General features: G+C 41.9%; 1 protein-coding gene across 1 annotated transcript in view; it reads left to right on the plus strand.

The window, feature by feature from the left end:
* The first annotated feature begins 9,561 nt into the window (after window positions 1–9,561).
* LOC122563062 (transcription factor SOX-13-like) overlaps window positions 9,562–21,435 on the plus strand; it is a 180,029-nt gene continuing 168,155 nt past the window's right edge. Inside the window, exon 1 of the mRNA XM_043716425.1 lies at window positions 9,562–9,820. The gene's annotated coding sequence lies outside the window, so the exon portion shown is untranslated. The remainder of the gene's footprint in view (window positions 9,821–21,435) is intronic.

The following is a 21,435-nucleotide window of genomic DNA, read 5'->3' on the forward strand; positions in this document are numbered from 1 at the left end:
GGCCATGCTAAATTGCCCGTAGTGTTAGGTAAGGGGTAAATGTAGGGGTATGGGTGGGTTGCGCTTCGGCAGGGCGGTGTGGACTTGTTGGGCCGAAGGGCCTGTTTCCACACTGTAATCTAATCTACCACACTTTCAGTCTCACTCCTTGCCATGGGTGTGCACCAGACACTGTTGGGAATTGTGTCATTTTTCTTTCTCAGTTGTTGGTCAATGATTGGTCATCTGTGTAGATGGGTCACATGGGTTTGAGGCATACCGTCCTGTTGTATAGACCCATCTCAACAATTCTCAATTCACTCTGCCTGATCCCCGTTCCCAAAGAGCTTCACAGAAAGCAAAAGGGAGATGAATATGGGTGAAAGAACAGTGGCCTTCTGGATCTCTGCAGGCCCAACACAGAGACACTGAACACGACTACTACACTTTGCAAAGATTTTATAGATTACAGATTTGAATCTGTTTATCATTAGGGGCAGTCAATCTGGTAATCTCTTAAAGGAAGAAATATGCTTCTCATTTCCTCCAACACTTCCAGTCTTCTAACTAACTTACCGAGCTTACTGCGAAATTACTGAAAAATGGTTCCATACATTTTATGAGTTTCTGGCTGGAGTCTTCAGGTTCACATGTGCTGACAGAGATGATTTTGTGCTTTATTAACAGTGCCTGGTATTCACTGTGGGCTACAACTGTATAGACGTGTTAGCTGCTGCGCCAAGTCACACTAGTTCCCAAAGGATCATTTACTGTTTCCTAGGATTACCGAGATCTCTAGTTCTTGAAATAAAGTTCCTTCATTGTTTATCTGTTTTTGATTTTACTTTGCAAGTAGCTGCCAGGAAACAAATTGAAAAGAAAAATACAAACACTCTCAGACTGCTGCGCTGCCAATGTCAATGAATCCCAATTCCAACATCATTTTCAGTCCATGTTGCAAATCAGGCACACCCTTTGTTTAAAAAACACATTCATTGTATGTATATTGATTGTAAATTTTTACTACCCAAAACATGTTGGCATAGAATAGGGCGAAAGAACAAGAAAGCAAGAGAGAGAGAGAAAAACAAAAAAAAGCAAGAAGTAAAATGAGAGAAAGAAACAGTTGAGAGCGAAAGAAGGAAAAAGAAGAGAATGAGAGAAATAGAAACAATAAGGAAAGGAGAGAGAAAATTACTCAAAGAGTTAAAAAGACAATGTGACAATGATGTTGCATACAAATGAACAAAACCAGAGACTGGCAGGCCCTATGCATTTATACAATGAGACAAAGAAAAATAAGTGCAAATAAATAATTGAGAGCCAAGGACTAGTTTACATAGATCTCACTTATAGGACATCTGTCCAGTGCAACATAATTTCAAGGCTGCGTGGAAAAATGGAAATGTTTCAGCAGATCGTTGGCATTTGCAACTCAGTGTGTTCAGGGTGTAGTCAGGATGGAGAAGGGGCCTGGTTCAGTAAATGTAGCATTACTTGTTTTTCAGGTGTACTGTTTTCATAAATGCTCACCATAAATGACGTTACATTTACGATTCTGTCGATAACATTAAAGACACCTCAGAACGTGCACGTACTCTCAATTCTTCTCAGTTCCTGTGCACAAAGTTTATTTTAAAAACAGAGTTAAGCTCTACTGAACACTTAATCTTCTGCAAATATCAACTATTCAAAGTATCAAAGAGGGGTGCCATAAAAGTACTCAATGACCTCCAGCTTCATATCCATCTCCACTGCTTTCTGAAGAAAAGAGTTCCAAAATATCCTCTTCATCTTAAATGATGGACATCTTATTTTTAAACGTTGTCCTCTAATTCCTGAGGCTCCTCAGATGGAAATATTTAATTTTAATTCATTCATAGAAAGGGGAAAAAGAAAGACTGGCATTTATTTTAACTCCTTTCACAGTTAATGGACTGACTCAAAGTACTTTACAGCCTTTTTAAAACTGCAGTCACTAATGTGGAAGCTCCCACAAATAGTATTGTGCAAATGACCAGATAACCTGTTGTGTGATGTTGATTGAAGAATAAATAATGGCATGGACAAAAGCAATAACACTCCCACTTCTCCAAAATAGGGCCACAGAATCTTTAATGCACGTTGAAACGGGGCCCCACTTTGCTATCTCGTAGGGAACGTGACAATTCTGATGGTGAAGCATTCCCTCAGTTCTGCACAAGGGCTTCAGTCTTGATTTTTGTACTTAAATTTTGGAGTGGACTTGAACCAAAAACCTAGCAACTAAGAGATAAAATGAACCAGCTCAGCCGCAACTCATACACTCATACAATGTAGTCACAAATATAAGCTGCACAGATTTCTCTGTAGAAATAACATCTTGGAATGCATTATGTAATTTCAAGGTGACATACTACTGTCTAACATATGAAGGAAAGAAAAAAAACTTATGTTGGATCTATAGGTCCCAGAGCTCCCTGTTCTCTCATTTCAATGTCTGTTGTTAACTAATTGATACAGACAGATTGTTATGATCAGTCAACAACTCCATTATCATCATTTGCAGGAAGGTATTAGGCAAACTAGATGGACCTTGGACTTTTATTGTCTTATGTTCTTATAAGCAAATTAGCAGCAGTAGCGACAGGGTTTCACTTGATACTACAAGGGTCTTAATTAGCTTTTACAATTGTAAGAATTGATTGTAACCAATTATCTTTGATTATAGTTGAGTATAGTTAATCAAAATAACTGCAGAGTAGATAAATAGTCTATAGATCACAGAGGTACACTGACCCTCACAGGCAAGTTATCTGAAGCATTGTTATGTTAAAATAAAACAAAGAACTGTGGATTCTGGAGACAAACAAAAGCAGAAATTGCTGGACAAACTCAGCAGGTCTGGCGGCACCTATGCAAAGAAAGCAGAGTTAATGTTTTGGGTTGAATGATCCTTCTTCAGAACTAATGGTAGCTCGGAAAACATTGGTTTAAATGCAGAAGATAAGTTGGGGGAGGGAGTAAGGAGTAAATGATAGGTGGGCATCGATCCCAAAGACAGAGAAGAACAGTTGGAAAGACAAAGGTGTGGATAACGATCTGGCTGGGAGGGAGAATAGCTCTTGATGGACACTGTTTGTGACTAATCATGGGATGTGTACAGCAGACTACTGTATATGACAACAAGACCTGGGAGGTGGAAATTGGTGTCAGGACATGGGAGCGATCAAGCTCTAAAGTTATTGAACTTGATATTGAGTCCTGAAGGCTGCAGGGTCCCCAAGCAGAAAATGAGATGCAGTTCTTCCAGATTGCACTGAGCTTCACTGGAGCACTGCAGCAAACCTGAGACAGAGATGTTGGCCAGGGGGCAGGGTGGAGTGTTAAAGTGATAGGCAACTGGAAGCTCAGGATCTTTTTTATGGACAGAACCTGAGTTTCCTGTCACTTCAGCACACCACCCTGTTCCCTGGCCAACATCTCCATCTCGAGCTTGCTGCAGTGCTCCTGTGAACCTCAGTGCAAGCTGAAAGAACAGCATCTCATTTTCCACTTGGGGACCCTGCAACCCTTTTGGACTCAATATCAAGATGAACAATTTCAGGCTTGATCTCTCCCATATCCTTACCACAATTCCCACACATTTGGCCTTGCTATCACATAGATTAGAGTGGTGCTGAAAAAGCACAGCAGGTCAGGCATCATCCGAGGAGCAGGAAAATCGGCGTTTCGGGCAAAAGCCCTTCATCAGGAATAGAGGCAGGGTGCCTGCAGAGTGGAGAGATAAATGAGAGGGGGGTGGGGCTGGGGAGAAGGTAGCAAAGAGTACAATAGGTGAATGGGGGTGGGGATGGAGGAGATAGGTCAGAGAGGAGGGTAGGGGAAGGTAGCAAAGAGTCCACTCTACAGGCACCCTGCCTCTATTTCAGATGAAGGGCTTTTGCCCAAAACGTCGATTTTCCAGCTCCTCGGATGCTGCCTGACCTGCTGTGCTTTTCCAGCGCCACTCTAATCCAGACTCTGCACTCCTTGTTTTTACCTTGCTATCACACACAGCCCAATGTTAACCACTAACAGTCCCCATTAATAGCTATTCACTCTCCTAGCCAGTTCGCTACCCACTCCTTCAGCTGTCCAACTGTTTTTCTCTCTCCTTGGGCTCTATCCACACCTATTGTTTATTCCTTAACCCCTTCCCACACCCTATCTTCTGCACATAAATCAACATTTTCCTAACTACCATCAGTTCTGAGGAAGGGTGACTTAACCTGAAATGTTAACTCAGATCTCTCCACAGAAACTGCCAGACCTGCTGAGCTTTTCCAGCTATTTCTGTTTTTGTACTTGTTATGCTAAATATTGGTGACTAGCGGCTGCTGAGAGTCAAGACACAGCTGTCAGACTGGAGCTATACTGCTTGGGCTGCATATCTCTTTCTGAAATATTGGTGTTTTTCACTCAGCCACATTTAAACAGCAACTGAATTTTATTGTGTGCAGCATCCATTCCAGTGACAGCTCCCAGTTTATATTAAAAATGTATAAAAATAAAGTTTTCAAGATCAGTCGACATGCACTGTTTTTTTACAAAATGCTTTGCTTTGTGTGGCTCTGACAAGGCTGACTGTACAGTTTGAATGATGGCAAGACTCCCATGCTGCTTCAATTGGCAGATATGGAAGATATAGACTGTAGGGAAATAGATGGTGACATCTTGCTAAATGTCCAGATTACAGAAGAGGAAGTGCTGGATGTCTTGAAACGGTTAAAGGTGGATAAATCCCCAGGACCTGATCAGGTGTACCTGAGAACTCTGTGGGAAGCTAGAGAAGTGATTGCTGGGCCTCTTGCTGAGATATTTGTATCATCGATACTCACAGGTGAGGTGCAGGAAGACTGGAGGTTGGCAAACTTGATGCCACTGTTTAAGAAGGGCAGTAAAGACAAGCCAGGGAACTATAGACCAGTGAGCCTGACCTCGGTGGTGGGCAAGTGGTTGGAGGGAATCCCGAGGGACAGGATGTACATGTATTTGGAAAGGCAAGGACTGACCTTGGATACAGAACTGGCTCAAATGTAGAAGACAGAGGGTGGTGGTGGAGGGTTGTTTTTCAGACTGGAGGCCTGTGACCAGTGGAGTGCCACCAGGATCGGTACTGGGTCCTCTACTTTTTGTCATTTACATTAATGATTTGGATGCAAGCATAAGAGATACAGTTAGTAAGTTTGCAGACGAAACCCAAATTGGAGGTGTAGTGGACAGCGAAGAAGGGTATCTTAGATTACAACAGGATCTTGATCAGATGGGCCAATGGGCTGAGACGTGGCAGATGGAGTTAAATTCAGATAAATGCAAGGTGCTGCATTTCGGGAAAGCAAATCCTAACAGGACTTATACACTTAATGGTAGGGTCCTAGGGAGTGTTGCTGAACAAAGAGACTTTGGAGTGCAGGTTCATAGCTCCTTGAAAGTGGAGTCGCAGGTAGATAGGATAGTGAAGAAGGCGTTTGGTATGCTTTCCTTTATTGTTGAGTATTGAGTACAGGAGTTGGGAGGTCATGTTGCGGCTGTACAGGACATTGGTTAAGCCACTGTTAGAATATTGCGAGCAATTCTGGTCTGCTTCCTATCAGAAAGATGTTGTGAAACTTGAAAGGGTTCAGAAAAGATTTACAAGGATGTTGCCAGGGTTGGAGGGTTTGAGCTACAGGGAGAGGCTGAATAGGCTGGAACTGTTTTCCCTGGAGCGTCGGAGTCTGAAGGGTGACCTTATAGATGTTTACAAAATTATGAGGGGCACGGATAGGGTAAATAGTCAAAGTCTTTTCCCTGGGATCGGGGAGTCCAGAATTAGAGGGCATGGGTTTAGGGTAAGAGGGGAAAGATATAAAAGAGACCTAAGGGGCAACCTTTTCACGCAGAGGGTGGTACGTGTATGGAATGAGCTGCCAGAGGTTGTGATGGAGGCTGGTACAATTGCAACATTTAAGAGGCATTTGGATGGGTATATGAATAGGAAGGGTTTGGAGTGATATGGGTCAGGTGCTGGTAGGTGGGACTAGATTGGGTTGGGATATCTGGTTGGCATGGACAGGTTGGACCGAAGGGTCTGTTTCCATGCTGTATATCTCTATGACTCTATAAGTTTGGCATGGCAAACATTTGATTAGATTTGGGTTTGATTTATTATTGTCACATGTACCTAAATACAGTGAAAAGTTTTGTTTTGTGTGCAGATCATAACATACAAAGATCGTACAAAGATCCTTAATTGCCCTTGAGAAGTTGGTGGTGAACTACCTCCTTGTGCATCTGCAGTGTGTGTCATACAAGTACACTTGCACTGCTGTAGCCTTCTACCGATGAAGGTAGACATAGACAACAAAATTCATCATTGTCGTCAATTGAGTCAATTCAGCCTTTGGCTGACTAAGGGAAAGTACATTTGAGAACTGGGATCTCAAACCTGAGATTATAGAAATATAGACAGTACAATACAGTACCACTATTGTTATGGTTTACTGGGCAGCAGTGATCTCTATGCTCCTATTTGCTTCTGAGCTTTGTACATCCTACAGTAGCCTAAAATACTGTTGAATTGCCAGCAGTTGTGCCTTTGCAAGATGCTCAAAATTCATGGCAAGAAGGATGGACCAATTACAGCATTCTCTCCAGAGCCAACCTCCCCAGCTTCAAGGTGGGAATCACATAAAAGCACTTCGACCTACTGGGCCAAATTGATCATGAGCCTGACACCAGTCTCTCGAAATAATTGTCTCACTTGACAATAGATTGCTACAAGACACTCCCAAAGGGACTGTGGAAACACTTCAGGGAAAAATCCCCTGGAGGAGGACAAACATTCCCCACCTCCATGTGGAAAATCAAAGTTGGCAACTCACCAACATTTGGGAAGGCACTGAAACCGCCATGAGACTTTGTCACAAATATGCAGAGGTGAAGTTGAAGCTTTGGAAGGAATGAAAAACCTCCAAACAGCTCAGTTACCTCACCTTTTAAGCATGTGCTGTCTTGAATGGGGCTGGGTCTACAGTCCATGCACTGGAATTACTGATTAGATTAGATTAGATTACTTACAACATGGAAACAGGCCCTTCGGCCCAACAAGTCCACACTGACCCTCCAAAGAGCAACCCACCCAGACCTATTCCCCTACATTTACCTCTTGACCTAACACTACGGACAATTTAGCATGGCCAATTCACCTAACCTGCACATTTTTGGATTGTGGGAGGAAACTGGAGCACCCGGAGAAAATCCATGCAGACACAGGAAGAATGCACGAACGCCACACAGACAGTTGCCTGAGGCAGGAATTGAACCCAGGTCCCTGTGAAGCGGCAGTGCTAACCACTGAGCCACCGTGCTGCCCATAATTGTCAGCTGTCTCTGAGCTCATTGAACCATAGAGGAACCCAGCCATTCTTCATGAGAATAAAAAGAAGAAGATGGCTGTTTAGAGAGAAACTTATCATTCAATATGCTTCGAAATTAATCTGATGTAACAATACACTATATATGGCCTGTAGTAGGCGCCACAGGGAGTGGAGGGCATTATTTCCCCCTCCAACTCTATTTTGATTTAATCTCTGCCCTCCCCTTCACTGTTTGATTACACAGCATTGCCCTTTGATGTGAAGGGCACTGCTTGTCACAGGCCACTCGGGTGTTTCCTTTCTTCCTGGTGGTGGAAACTGAATAAAGATTCACTGTGTCTCACACCTATATAAAAAAAAGGCCTGTAATACTTTGCTCGCTGAGCTGGAAGGTTTGTTTTCAGACGTTTCGTCACCATACTAGATAACTAGACTTCACCGGAGGCTCACTGAAGATGTTACCTGGTAGGGTGATGAAATGTCTGAAAATGAACCTTATAGCTCCGCGAGCAAACTTACAACCAGAACCTCAATCTGAGCTACAAATCTTCTCCAAAACTCGGTAATTGGTAAGAGTTAGATATGGTTTGGTTGGCACACTGACCTTCAGGTTAGAAAATTCAATTTCCACCTGGAGCAATCTAAATTGATTGTCAAGAGGCCCTGGCTTTCTGTCAAACCAACACTTTGGCTGTTCTCTTGGATAGATGCTGGCACTCTGTAGAGGAAAAGTGGCTGAGCCCTACCTGGTGTCCTGTCCTATATTTGTTCCTCATTCAACATCAGTGGAGGAAAAAATAACACAGGCTATATTCATATATTCATTGATGTTTACAGGACAGGAGGAGGTTGTTCATGCCAAACTCAGCAACATTTAAACGTTAACTGAATTTTAATGTTTGCAGCATCCATCCCAGAGACAGCTCCCAGTTTATATTAAAAATGTATAAAAATAAAAATAAACTTCCGATTACAGCAACCCTATTTCCCAGCTCTTAGCCCTTAGCCCTGGAGGCCATAGCAACACTAGTGAACAGCTTACATACTGCTTACATATTATGAGAGTTTCTGATTCAAACACCTCTTCAGGCATAGGATTGCAGATTCCAAACACCCCTTGGCGTGAAAAAAGGTTTCTTAACTCTTTTCTGAGCATTCTACCGCTCACTGAGTTGAGGAGGAACTTCTTTACCAAAGGGTTGTGAATCTGCGGAATTCTCTGACCAGTGAAGCAGTCAAGGCCAACTCATTGAATGTTTTTAAGGCAAAGATAGATAGATTTTAAAATAGTAAAGGAATGCAGGGTTATGGTGAGGAGGGCGTGTGAGTGCAGCTGAATCCTTGAAAAGCTCAGCCATGATCTTCTTGAACGGTGGAGCAGGCTGGAGGGACCAGATGGTCTGTCCCTGTCTTGTTTCTTATGTTCTTAAAACGGTGCCCCTTGTTATATTGATTCCTCTAATACATTACTGTTTGTGTGCCTTACTTATTATATAAGTTTAGAGTGGTGCTGGAAAAGCACAGCGGATCAGGCAGCATCCCAGGGCTTTTGCCCGAAACGTCAATTTTCCTGATCCTCCGATGCTGCCTGACCCGCTGTGCTTTTCCAGCATCATTCTAATTTTGACTTTAATCTCCAGCATCTGCAGTACCCACTTCTGCCTTATTGTATGTTATCGATACCCCTCCAAATATTACTGTTTGTAGGAGCTTACTGTGTACAAGTCAGCTGGTACATCAGCGCAGTAGCGACACTTTGAAAATACTTCATTGATTGTAGAGAGCAATGGGACATCTGGAAGTCCTGAAAGGTGCTATATAAATGCACTTTGTTAGGTGCCGGTTTGGCAGAAAGCTGGACGCTAATATCTTTATGGACTGGTCCCCATGATCTATATTAATTGAAACATGTTTTTGTACAGGTTTAAGTCGGAAAACAAGTAGCTAGGCTGTTAATTCTCACACCTCACGCGTTGGATTGAGTTGTCATTATTTCCAACCAAGACTTGTTTTTAATATTAGAAAGTTCAAACAAAGAATTAATTGGAAGGAAGGGGGGAAAAAACATGATTATTTCTGGGCCACGCATGTTCTTTTTTTTCCCTCTTCCCGTAATGACAGTGGCAACGCCGCGCCTTTAATGAGCGAGCTGTCGGCCAAAGGGCTGCGGACCTGCCCCTTTAAGTGCCGGCGAGTGGGTTCCGCTGCTGGTTACAATGGAAAGGGAGCCGGGATCGCGAGAAGGCGTCTGCATTCGGGGAGCGTTGCTTTGACTCCCTCCCTGCCCGCTGCCCCTCAGACACACCGAGTGAGTGAGTGAGTGAGTGCAAGGGTCCGTGGCGTCCCCTGAGCACAGGGCAGGCTGTGAGTGCTCACTGATCGGGCAGCCCAGAGCCTGGAGCAGTCGCCGAGTCAAAGGAACAAAAGGACAACAGAGAGAGAGAGAGAGAGGAGTGTCCGCTGTAAGTGGGGCTCTGAACTCGCGGTGGGGGGGCACCCAGAAGGATCTGTCGGGTGAGCAGAGGAGGGGAGAGGGTGCAATCTGGACACCTCCAGTAACACTCGAGATTTAAGTAGCCCCCTACCTCCTTTCTCCCGGGGGAGACTGAGGGTCTCAGTTCCCCACATCTTCCCCTTCCCTCCCCTTCACCCTCTGTGTGTGTTCCCCGGTATTCGATCCTGGAATCCTTGTCCATTTCATTTTCACTTTCATTGCCTCATCATTGTTTTGCATTAAAGTTCACACTTGCCTCTTTGACAACATCTGCACTTTTTAAGAGAAAAAATGCCCCCCACCCTTTATCTGTCCGTGTACAGAATGAAACTCTTGTTTCCAGAAACCCCCACCCCCTTTTTTTTGCTTTTAAACAGTTAATAGTGAATTTTGACTTGAACGCCGGTCAGTTGCGGTTTAAGGTTTTTGCTTAAAGTTAATCCCTGAAAACTTCTAAGCAATTCTGTCTCTTTTTTTTTTCTTTGGCAAACGCGCACATTTCACAAGCGGGACCGGAGGTTGGCAAGATCCGATTCAATCATTTAAAATTGCCAGCATTTAAAAAAAATATTATAAACCAGGCGGCAGAAAAAGAGGAAAAAAAAGTTGACAGGACATTTGGCGCCAACATTATCTACAGGAACCAGTTTATTATATATTAAACTTTTTTCCCCCGTTCTCTTTCTCTCTGTATAAATGGAGCGATTGTTAGTGTGTTAATTCTTGTTGGTCTATTGACAGAGCACAGAGTGAGTCTGTTCTATAGCACATTCCAACCTCTGTTTGAGGTAATATAGGCTTTCAGTCCAGAGCAATGTGGTGTCCACAAAGAGTGAACGAGTGTCACTGTATTAATCTTGTCTTGAATGAAATAACTAAGTGATCCCTGATCAAAGCTAGTGACAGGATGAGATGCGGGGATTTAAAGTAATCATTTTCTCTCTGAATTGGCTGTCTTTCATCTTGTCTGTTGTCCTCTTTATTTATATAATTTGTGTGTAGTTCGATCATTTAATTTTCTCCTTGGAATTGATGACCAGATCCTGGTGAACACACTCCCTCTAAATTGGCAGGCAGTTTAAATTCTTGAGCATACCAGCTTGCAAGTGAATGGTTTTTTTTCAATTAAAGGGATTTTTAAAATTTAAGCAATGATTTGTCTTAAAGCTTGTACTCTCTCTCTGTTTAGGGGACACTTGGTCATGTTAGATTTAAACTTCTGGTTTATTCTGCAGCCAGTAACATTGGAAGGGATCGTGGACAGTACCCTGTACTCTCATGTCTGTTTTCCTGTTTAATTTTGCAGATGTACAGCAAATTTGGTTAGATTTATGTCCACAATTGAAACACAGATTTAGTCTGTCTGTACTTTCTGTGTTCATGGGGAGCAGGATATGCAATGGACAATATGTTTCTGACGGCATGCTGGTGCTTAAACATGTACATCTGCTGCAAATGAACACTTCATATCATAAGTGAATGTCAGATTTTGTTTTATAATGTTGGTAGTGAGTTGTACCTTTTAATTTTGTTTACTGGATGACTAGAACAGAGAATTCCTTCCAATTACACTATGCATTCAGACAAAGAGTCTTATAGATTTGCTGAATTAACCACAGTCAAAGCTAATGTGTGGCAAATTGTGGTGCCCAGTGTATTGAACACAAGGAATAAAGCAGTTCATCACACATTGGGAGCACCTATGGAATCTCCTCAGCCTGACCTGAGTTTGGGGAAGTTCAAGAAGAACTGAGTCCTGGATAGTCACACCAGAATGTGAAATACTTTTGTTCTTCTGACGCCAACTTCCCTGTTTATTTTTGGGAAAAAAAACTCGCTTAGACAGAAATGTTGATTTGAGAGTCTGTCAGTCAGCCAGCATTTTGTTTGTATTGTAAGACTCTGAGTGAATTTCTTGTCTCAATTTATAGAAGGGGATCTCTTGTTCCCTGGTGAATGTTCCCCAAACACCTCTGAAAACAGGCCTGTCTTCCAAAGAAACTGAGAGAGGGACATGACCAATTAATTTGTCAAGTAGGTTGTACCCATCTCTTAGTTTATGGGTGATTTCAAAACAAATAGTCTGTTTGAATTTAAATGTGATTTTTCTTTTAATATGCTTTTCTACGGCATGAGCTGCCTCTTCAGGATAGGAGTATGGTGGAAGTCAATATTGGATTTAACACATCAAATATTGGATTATGTACTTTTGAAATGTGTTGTCCACTATAATCATCGCTACGTGTAAAATTCATCGCTACTCTTCTATAAATGCAATACCTCACTTTGTCAAAAGTTTGCTGAGAGCAGTATAAATTATGTATTAACATTTTGGGCTCAACATAGAAGCACTGTGTATTTTGTATTGTTTACAAGAAAGGTCTGCAGTAGTGTTCTATTGCTTTCCATTTCTGAAAATCATTCTGAGAACTATTATTTACTATTTACACAAGGCTTCTTATCAAGTTCAAATAAAAAATGTTTTTAATCTAGCTGAGCTCTTATTGGATAAATAAGTCTCGGCTTTGGCTGATTTAAAACAGGGCCTTCTTTCAATTTTTTTTAAAATTGTAAGGAAACTAAAAGGGCCAATCTATAAATGTGTGCAGAGCAAATGGGAAAATCACTCGTAACCTCCTAAGCAAGAATAACATTGTATAAGAAAGGCTTTGTTAACTAATCTGAAAAGGCCATACTTTAATACATTCTAATTCAGTCTCCGTGCAGAGTCCACTGTTGCTGCATGGTCTTGGGGTCTGCATATCGTGATGTTGGTGTGAGAGTCTGTGCCTCGCTCTGAAACCTAGTAGCTTTTGAAGGTAAAAGGAGTTGCTTTATGTAAAAGAAAAGTCTCTTCAACTCCAAAGTTATATTTACTCCTTCCGTGTCAGTGAAATTTAGTTATTCAAATTCACTACCTTGACAAGTAGATTGGATATAGTGGCTGGAAAATGTTTTCTTTAAAAGATAATTTTTAAAAAGGTTGTTGCACAATAACCACTGTAAACTACTTTGGAATCGATGGGCCTATTTGTCTGTATTACCGCTTGCAGCCTTATTTTGTTTCAAGGCTGTCATATGATTACTTAGGATTTTTTTTCAGTTGTTTAAAAGGACCTCTTTCACTATTGTGGAAATCAGTAGGTGTTGAAAGACCAGGATAATGGTCGGAAAGGTCACTGAATAATCTGACTTCAGCTCTGAGAACAATAAGAATGGGAATGCACATTCTGTGCATTTCTGAATCCACAGTTCTGCAAACTGTTGCTGGAGATGGTTGTGGCATGGGAATCATCCACCTTTTAATAAGCACTGGTCAAATCTGAGACCTACTGGCTTGACTTACAGAATGAGAAATTTTGAGATGATGTGACAACTCATTGATTGTCCAGATCAAAATGTTCCTGGCTTTGAATAAATTTTAAAATTGGAAATTGCATGTCCATGTGGATCTGTTGAAAACTCTGCCACTGAGGTCTGCTTTGAAAACCGAGATTGAGATGTGAGTATTTTCTCTTGATTTATGTGATTTTGTATTGATGATGAGCGATGGCAAATGATAGAAACTTTTTTTTTAAATAAAAGGAAAAATCTGAAATCTTAAAATGGTTTCTTAACGTTTTCACCTAAATTTGTATAAAACATCGTCACCTTTCCTGACAAGGTGCCTTTGACAATCATAGTCAGGCTGTGTAAAGCAACCTTCCTTCATCTAGCAAGGTTTCCTCTGAAGCTGGCTGAGTGGGGTTTTGAAGGATTTTGAAAAAGTGCCCCAATGAAAAATTTGAGATGTCACTCAGCATTGAAATAAGGATAATTTTCATTATACTTGCTGCAGTGAATACCACCAAAAGGCATCTGCGCTGAGGTTAGTCCAGGTGTGCGTTTCTGTGTATCAATCATGACTACTCCTACTCAGTGCTCCTCGTTTCAGATGATCCTAACTTGTGGGTAGGTTGAATTTTAACAGAAGTATTCATCTTGCTAAACCATTTAAAAGGCATCTTGATGGGTATATGAACAGGAAGGGTTCTGAAGGGTATGGGCTAAGAGGTTTATAAAATCATGAGGGGCATGGATAGGATAAGTAGACAAAGTCTTTTCCCTGGGGTGGGGGAGTCCAAAACTAGAGGGCATAGGTTTAGGGTGAGGAGGAGAAAGATATAAACAGACCTAACGGGCAACTTTTTCATGCAGACGATGGTATGTGTCCGGAATGAGCTGCCAGAGGCTGTGGTGGAGGCTGGTACAATTGCAACATTTAAAAGGCATCTGGATTGGTATATGAATAGGAAGGGTTTGGAGGGATATGGGCCGGGTGCTGGCAGGTGGGACTAGATTGGGTTGGGATATCTGGTCGTCATGGACAAGTTGGACCGAAGGGTCTGTTTCCATGCTGTACATCTCTATGACTCTATAAATGGGATTAGATTAATTTAGGATGACTGGTTGGCATTGATGAGTTGGACCGAAGAGTCTGTTTCCATACTTGCATCTTTCTTACTCTGCGTTGGTACTTTTGGGAGGTGAATATAAAGTGCAGAGACTAGCTTGGTTGGAATGAGGAGTTTAGGCTTTGTAGATTGACACAAGTTGGTGGTAGGAGTGCTGGGCAGGCTGGAACTTTAGGTAGCGTGGTAGTGTTGGGGGGGGGGGGGAATGAGTGGTTTGTCACATCTGTGGTACAATGTACAGGGGCAAACTCTACCTGAGAAGGGAAGGAGAGTGGACCAGTGTGAAGGGTAAGTCACCACACGTTGGCTGTTGGAGTGGAAAAGGAACATGTACAAGTCATGGCCTGGTATCACCAGAAAATCGATGGAAGATTTGATGACCTATAAAGCAGTGTAGTGGACTGGGTTTCTCAGTTTATCACAGAGTTGGCTGTGTGGAACTGACTCACCATGCTGGTAGTTTAATACTGAAAACCACTGTTGAGTCAAGTGAAGCACTAAAGGACTTGTTGCTATCTGGCAAAGTTACTGTGCTGTGCATGCTATACGGTGGCATCCTGTTTATACTGTGGCCAGGTATCTAGTGATCAGCAATCTCCTGTCACTGCGACAAGAATCCACTTTGTTCTAGGTAAGCATTAGGCTCACTCAGCCCTGGCATTGCCGCTTTTGTGTGATTTATAGAGTCCCACCATGTCAGTAAGTACTGCCCTGTCCCAATCTGATTAAACAGAGTTGCAGATGATCAGTTGAATTCATCACAAACTATGTAAGGGAGAACTTCAAAGAGATCTTGCCACCGGTTGGGATTTGATTTAGTAGCGTGTGTATGTTTGGTGAGTAAGGTGGAGCTCGGATAATCGGTGGTCGGTGGGGTAAAGATTTGGCAGCAGATTTAGTTTGATTTCCAGCTTGTGTTTGACTAATATCAGCTCTCTTGGTTCAAAGAGACCTTTTCCATTATAAACTGGTTTTAGAGACATTTTGAGTGGGTTATGTTTCCGGAGAGTGAAGGGAGATCGTTAGTCAGTTTTGTATAAATACACTGCAGATGCAATTGAACCTTCAGTGATTCTTAATAATATCTTGTAAATGAACTAAAATATGATTGCTCTTTTAACTCTTAAATTGTTCCCAGTGTGTATTTTTTTCTTCAAAGTAACCTCCAAAACGTTGGGGCAACAGAAAAAAAAATTACATTTTGTTTAAACAAATTATTTCAAAACTAGAACTTGCAAGCATTTGTGAACTCAAGGAGCCTAAATTTGGTTCTGTCCATTATCACTTCCAGCACATAACAACAGTTCCTTTATTTTCTTGAGTTAGACTGGAAAGAATTAGCTGCCGTTAGAAATGTTGTGATTGTAATTATTTGTCCTCATCTTTACAGAGTTTGCCTTTATCAGAGTATTTCGAATGGGGGCTGAAGAAATGACTTGCACTTTTGTAAAAAAACAAAACAACTTCCTTTGGGATCTACCTGTTGGAGATGAAGTGATCTGAAGTGAATATGGGTTTTTGTATTTTTGGAAAGGGAGTTCCCTGCTTGCATCGGCTATTTTGGGGATAATGTCGTCTCGGCCTGTTCAGAGCTGGGGACAGTATAGTGTGCCTCTCAAAAATAGTCCCTTTTAAAGTTTAGAAGCCGAGAAATAATGGGATCGCTCCTTTTTTTTCTGGAGTTAAAGCCGTGCGTGCAGAATCTAGAACACATAATGTAACATTGGTTATTGCTGAGGTAAAAACAATGACTGCAGATGCTGGAAGCCAGATTCTGGATTAGTGATGCTGTTTGACGGAAGCATTGTGGAGCGTACAATAGGAACAGTCCACACTTTGAACCGATTCGCTTACATTATTTACACGATATCCGATATAGCATCTTATCAGCAGCGTTCGTTTCCTTTCTGTTATTTAGTGACTGTTCTCGAATCCTTTTTCTCTCTTTCTCTTTGAAATCAGACGGGATTGGTGATGGTTGTACTGTACAAACTGCAGCTGTTGTACACAGAGAGAGAGAGAGGGTGGAAAGTCCAAGATATTGTTACCAGTGTGGTTGACCCAGTCGGAAACAATTCAGTAGCTTTTATTTTGAACGGTGATGGGGAATGTGATCAGCTTTTTGCAAATCAATCTAAAAAAATCCTGTTTTCCTCCTTTGCAAGGAGTGGTTGAGGGCAGCTGGAGAATATTTTAATTTCCACTGGGAAGGTATTTTTATCTTTGGGACACACTGGTCAGTAATTCATTTATGTGGTGTGTGATGTGTAATTCTAATGAAATTATGTGGGCAGGAACTCTCCGCAGGAAGTTGGGCTGATTACAGAACTGTCCTGCTTGGATTAGGGGGAGAAAAAAAGCATCGTTTTGCAAGAGTGAAGTTTTAAAACTCGTGTTGTATTATGAGGTGGAATTGGAGAAGAGGTGTCAATGATTTTTGTCTTCGAGTCAGAGATGTACAGCACAGAAACAGACCCTTCGGTCGAACTCCTCCATGCCGACCAGATATCCTAAATTAATGTAGTCCCACTTCCCAGCACTTGGCCCACATCCCTCCGAACCCTTCCTATTCAATATACCCATCCAGATGCCTTTTAAATGCTGTAATTGTACCAGCCTCCACCACTTCCTCTGGCAGCTCATTCCATACATGCACCACCCTCTGCATGAAAAAGTCACCCCTTAGGTCCCTCTCACCCTAAACCTATTCTACTTCTGCACTCCCCCAGTCCAGGGAAAAGATCCTGGCTTATTACCCTATCGATGCCCCTCATGAATTCATAATGGTGACACTGCTCAGATCTTGGATTCTGGTTTCTGATATTTCTAGGCTGGGAGAGGTTGGTTCTAATTTTTATTTATTCTTGGGATATGGGTGTCGCTGGCTAGATGAACATTTACCACCCATTCCTGATCACTGGCAGTTAAGAGTCAACCACATTGCTGTAGGCCACACCAGGTAAGGATGGCAAATTTCCTTCCCTACAAGACATTAGTGAAGCAGACAGGTTGTTCCATACAATGGTTCATGGTCTTGATTAGACCCTTAATTCCAGATATTTTATTGAATTCAAAATCCACCATCTGCTGAGATGGGATTTGAACCTGTGGTCCTCAGGACCTTACCTGGATCTCTGGATTAATAGTCCACCAATAATACCATTAGACCACCATCTTCCACTAGTCAGCAGTTTTAAATCTGCTCGGGCCAGAAGAGGCAATGGCCTCATTGGATCAACAGTCCAGTGACAATACTGAGACACAGGTATTGTTCCAGGGGACTGGGTTTGATTCCTGCCGTAGCAGATGGTGGAATTTGAATACAATAAAAGTCTGGAATTAAGAGTCTAATGATGGCTATGAGTCCTTGTTGATTGTCGGAAGAGTCCATCTGGTTCATTAATGCCCTTTAGGGAGGGAACTTGCCATCCATACCTGGTCTGGCCTACACACCCGCATCAATGTGGTTGACTCTTTACTGCCCTGTGGACAATAAATATTGGCTTTTGGTCCAGTCAGCGACCCCCCCACATCCCATGAATGAATAAAAGAATCCTCATAACCCACCTGAAGGGAAGCCTGGCATTGTGAAAGTGTGATTAATTTCCCTCTTTTCTTCCTTAACCTCAGTTTGTGTTTATGAGGCCAAGGGCAGCCTTGCTGATGGTGAGCATGAAATTTGTCTTTTTTTAAATCAGATTCACTAAAGTCCCTTTGGGGAAGGAGATCAGTCACCTCCTGCCTGGTCTGACTACAAACCCACAGCAAGTTGACTCTATTGCCTTCTGCAATGATTGAACAGGCTTCCCTGTTAGTGACAAATGGGCAACAATTACTGGCCTTGCATTGCATTAAATAATATAAATAATAAAAGAATTATGATTCTTAGCGGCCTGAATTTGTATTGAATGAATGGCATCTCTTCCATTGATTATCATTGTATGAATAACAATAAATGTACTTCTATGATAGAGAATTAAATAAATTCACCAAAAATCCTTAGACAGTACCTTCCAACCCCACAACCCCTCCAACGCACTCACCATCTTGACTTGGAAATATATCACCATTCCTTCAGTGTCACTGGGTCAAAATCCGAGCATTCTCTCCCTCGCGGCATTGTGGTTCTACCTGCACCAAGTGGGCTTTTGTCAGAACACACCCGATGGGCCAAAGGGCCTGTTCAGTATTGTATGATTCTGTGAATGCAGGGGTTCAGAGAGGCAGTTCACCACCATGTTCTCAAGGGCAACTCTGGGCAGGAGCAACACCCATGTCTAGTGAGTGAATAAAAACAAAATAATTTCTTTTCACTCTCCTGTGTCATTGGTCATATGTATTGTGAATGCTTGCTGTAGTCAGAATGTGCCCTGACATATCTAGCTGCTGATACTTTGCATAAGGGGCATGTTTTTGCCTGAAAAATTGTTGTTCTAAGCAGGAATAATATGAAGCATTTTGTGCCATTTGAAGCTCTGAGTCTGCTTGAGTTACTTTGAATAAATCCCTGTCTGCAGCTCTGAACTTATTGATTTTATTTTCATATACATTGACACCTCAAGCCAGACTTGTACCTAATTCTTTCTTTTTCCCAAATTGTGCTCTTGATTTTTCTGTTTTTGCCACCGTAAGGGGGTAGTTGTTCATTAAGTGCATTAGGGATGATCTTGTTGTATTGCAAAATCCATAGATGCTGAACAAATTGACACTCGCATTGCTCCTTGAATTGAGTGGAATCCATCACTTTATTTTTTGTTTTGAATTTGGCTGTGGTGATTGTGTTGTGTAGCATGATAAAGAAAGTAAGCATTTGCTCAGTTACTAGGTGCAGGGTGAATTGTTGGAACATGCGAATATTTCATTACCAGGAGGTGCTGAGGCACCTTTTTTAATTGAATAAGCATTTGGGATGCCGGGGTGACAGTTTTGGAGACAGGCTGATGCAGTGGGGTTGAATCTTGGTTTGAAAATTGTAAGGACTGTGACAATATGCTGAATGGCCTCTATCTGTGCTGTGATCTCCCATGGATCTGATAATGACCCTGGGCTGTAAATTTGCTCCAGTTTGTGTATTGCTTTTGTTTGAACATTGTTCCCACACCCCAAATATATTTGCTGTTACAGTGTTTGGTTTGTTTATTAATGGCTAACTTTATACATGTACATATGCACACTGTAGTATTGAGTCTCACTTTCTTCAGGGTTGAGGTAGAAATATTAGTCATTCCTCCTGCACATTTGTCATGTTGTAGCAGCATGTAGCCATTTTGGTGAGAACATTATCTTGAGGCCCTACTAAAGCAGTTGAGAAGACTTACAAGATTCTTGCTGGGTTATGATGATGTTATATTTAACAAGAATCTGTCTTTAAACTGATCTTCACAGATCCATCTCTTCAAATTTGTTGTATTTTGGGATTTGGGATTGTGTTCAGGCCAGATGTGAGCTTTTCTTTGAAACATTTAAAATGTATTTATCAGGCATTTAATTGCCCTTAGCTTGGATCATCTAACCTCCCAGCTTCATGACTTTTGTGACATGTTTGTCCACTGTTCGATTCCTCCTAAATTGGCAATCTCCACCATGTAGAAGGGAAAGGATGCAAGTATAGGGTATCGCCATCACTTCTGAGTTCCCCAGAATTTGGACCTGGGCATGTATCACTTTTTGATCCTTTCCTACATCAAAAACTTGGAACTAATTTCCCTAAAAGCTTTGCACAAGTGCCTTCACCGCACAGAGGGCCCATCACAACTGTTCCAATTGCAGCTAGGAATCACAAAGACCAACCTCTGAAGCATTGTCACTCTTGCAATGTGGAAAAAACAGTAGCAAAGTTGTGCACAGCCAATGGCTGTAAACTTTCGCCAATAGCGATAATGAACAGATACTGTTGTGAGGGGTAAATATTGGTGGTGGCATGGGGGGGGGAACTCTTTGAATCTTGTACAACCAACCAGCAGGCAAATAGAACCTTGGCTTAATCACTGTAAGACAGCACCCCTGACAGTGCAGCACTCTCCCATTACTGCAGTGGAGTCTTAGCCTTGATATCTTTGTGCTCAATCCCTGGAGTGAGACTTGAACCCCGAATGCTGTGACTCAGAAGTGAGTGTGCTACCTTCTGAGCCATCACTAAGGTCTTGAAGAAGTGCAGATAATTTATGATTTGTAGAAATTGACCTGGATTTGGTCTGACTTGTACCTCTGCCCCTATAGGCCTCCTAGAGCCAGATTACAGAGAGTTTATTTATTGGCCTCGTTGAAGTTTGCAGTGGCTCATTGACTGTGCTACCCCAAATCTTCCAAATTCTTCACTTCCAACATTTAAAGTTCTGAAGAGTCTTATCGCCAAAGCACAACAAAGGTTACTGTCCTTTTTTATGCAGCAACTAAGTGACTGAGCTTCATTTAACTTGAGCGCAGGGAGGATGTCTGCTTTGTGTCTGTCTTTGTCAGCAAAGCAAATGTCTTTGTTACCATCAGTGAATCTCGATGTATTTGTCGTTTAACCTATGCAATGTAACCACTGAAACCATACTGTGTTGAAAGATACTATTCTGTAGAGATAAGTAAGTCATGAAGTGCCAAAGCAGCTGTTTGGTGCTAAATATGGGCAGATACTGTTTACGCCAAACCACAGGTGAGAGTTACATGTAGAATTTCTCAGTTGCAAGCCAGAAATTCCAGGTTATGGACTGTGGCCAATTCTCCAGGATGAAGACTGAAACCTGAGATTAATAATACGCCACATACAGTAGTGATTTTGGGCTGTCCTTGTAGAACTCGTTCTTAAAATCTTTATTTCTGTCCTCTGCCCAGAATGTGTTCTCACAATGTTGCTCTCCTCTTACTGTTGTTTTACGACAGACGATGGTGACTGAAAGCTTCAATGCTCAAGTATCGGAGGGTTTTGCTGTGTAAAGAAGGATGGTCAGTATTAGGAAAAGTGGGCACTTTGCTTAAATTTGTCATTATACAAGAAAACATTTACTTAATAGTTTGGATTACTTAAAGTGAAAATGTCCAGGGTTACTGTTTATTTGTTCAGAAACTTTGTGTTGTACATCCCCTGCCTTGCAACCACTTCCGTCAGATAGAAGGTACAGTAGCTTGAACACATGCACCA

Source organism: Chiloscyllium plagiosum, chromosome 26 (assembly GCF_004010195.1).
Source record: "Chiloscyllium plagiosum isolate BGI_BamShark_2017 chromosome 26, ASM401019v2, whole genome shotgun sequence".
NCBI lineage: Eukaryota > Metazoa > Chordata > Chondrichthyes > Orectolobiformes > Hemiscylliidae > Chiloscyllium > Chiloscyllium plagiosum.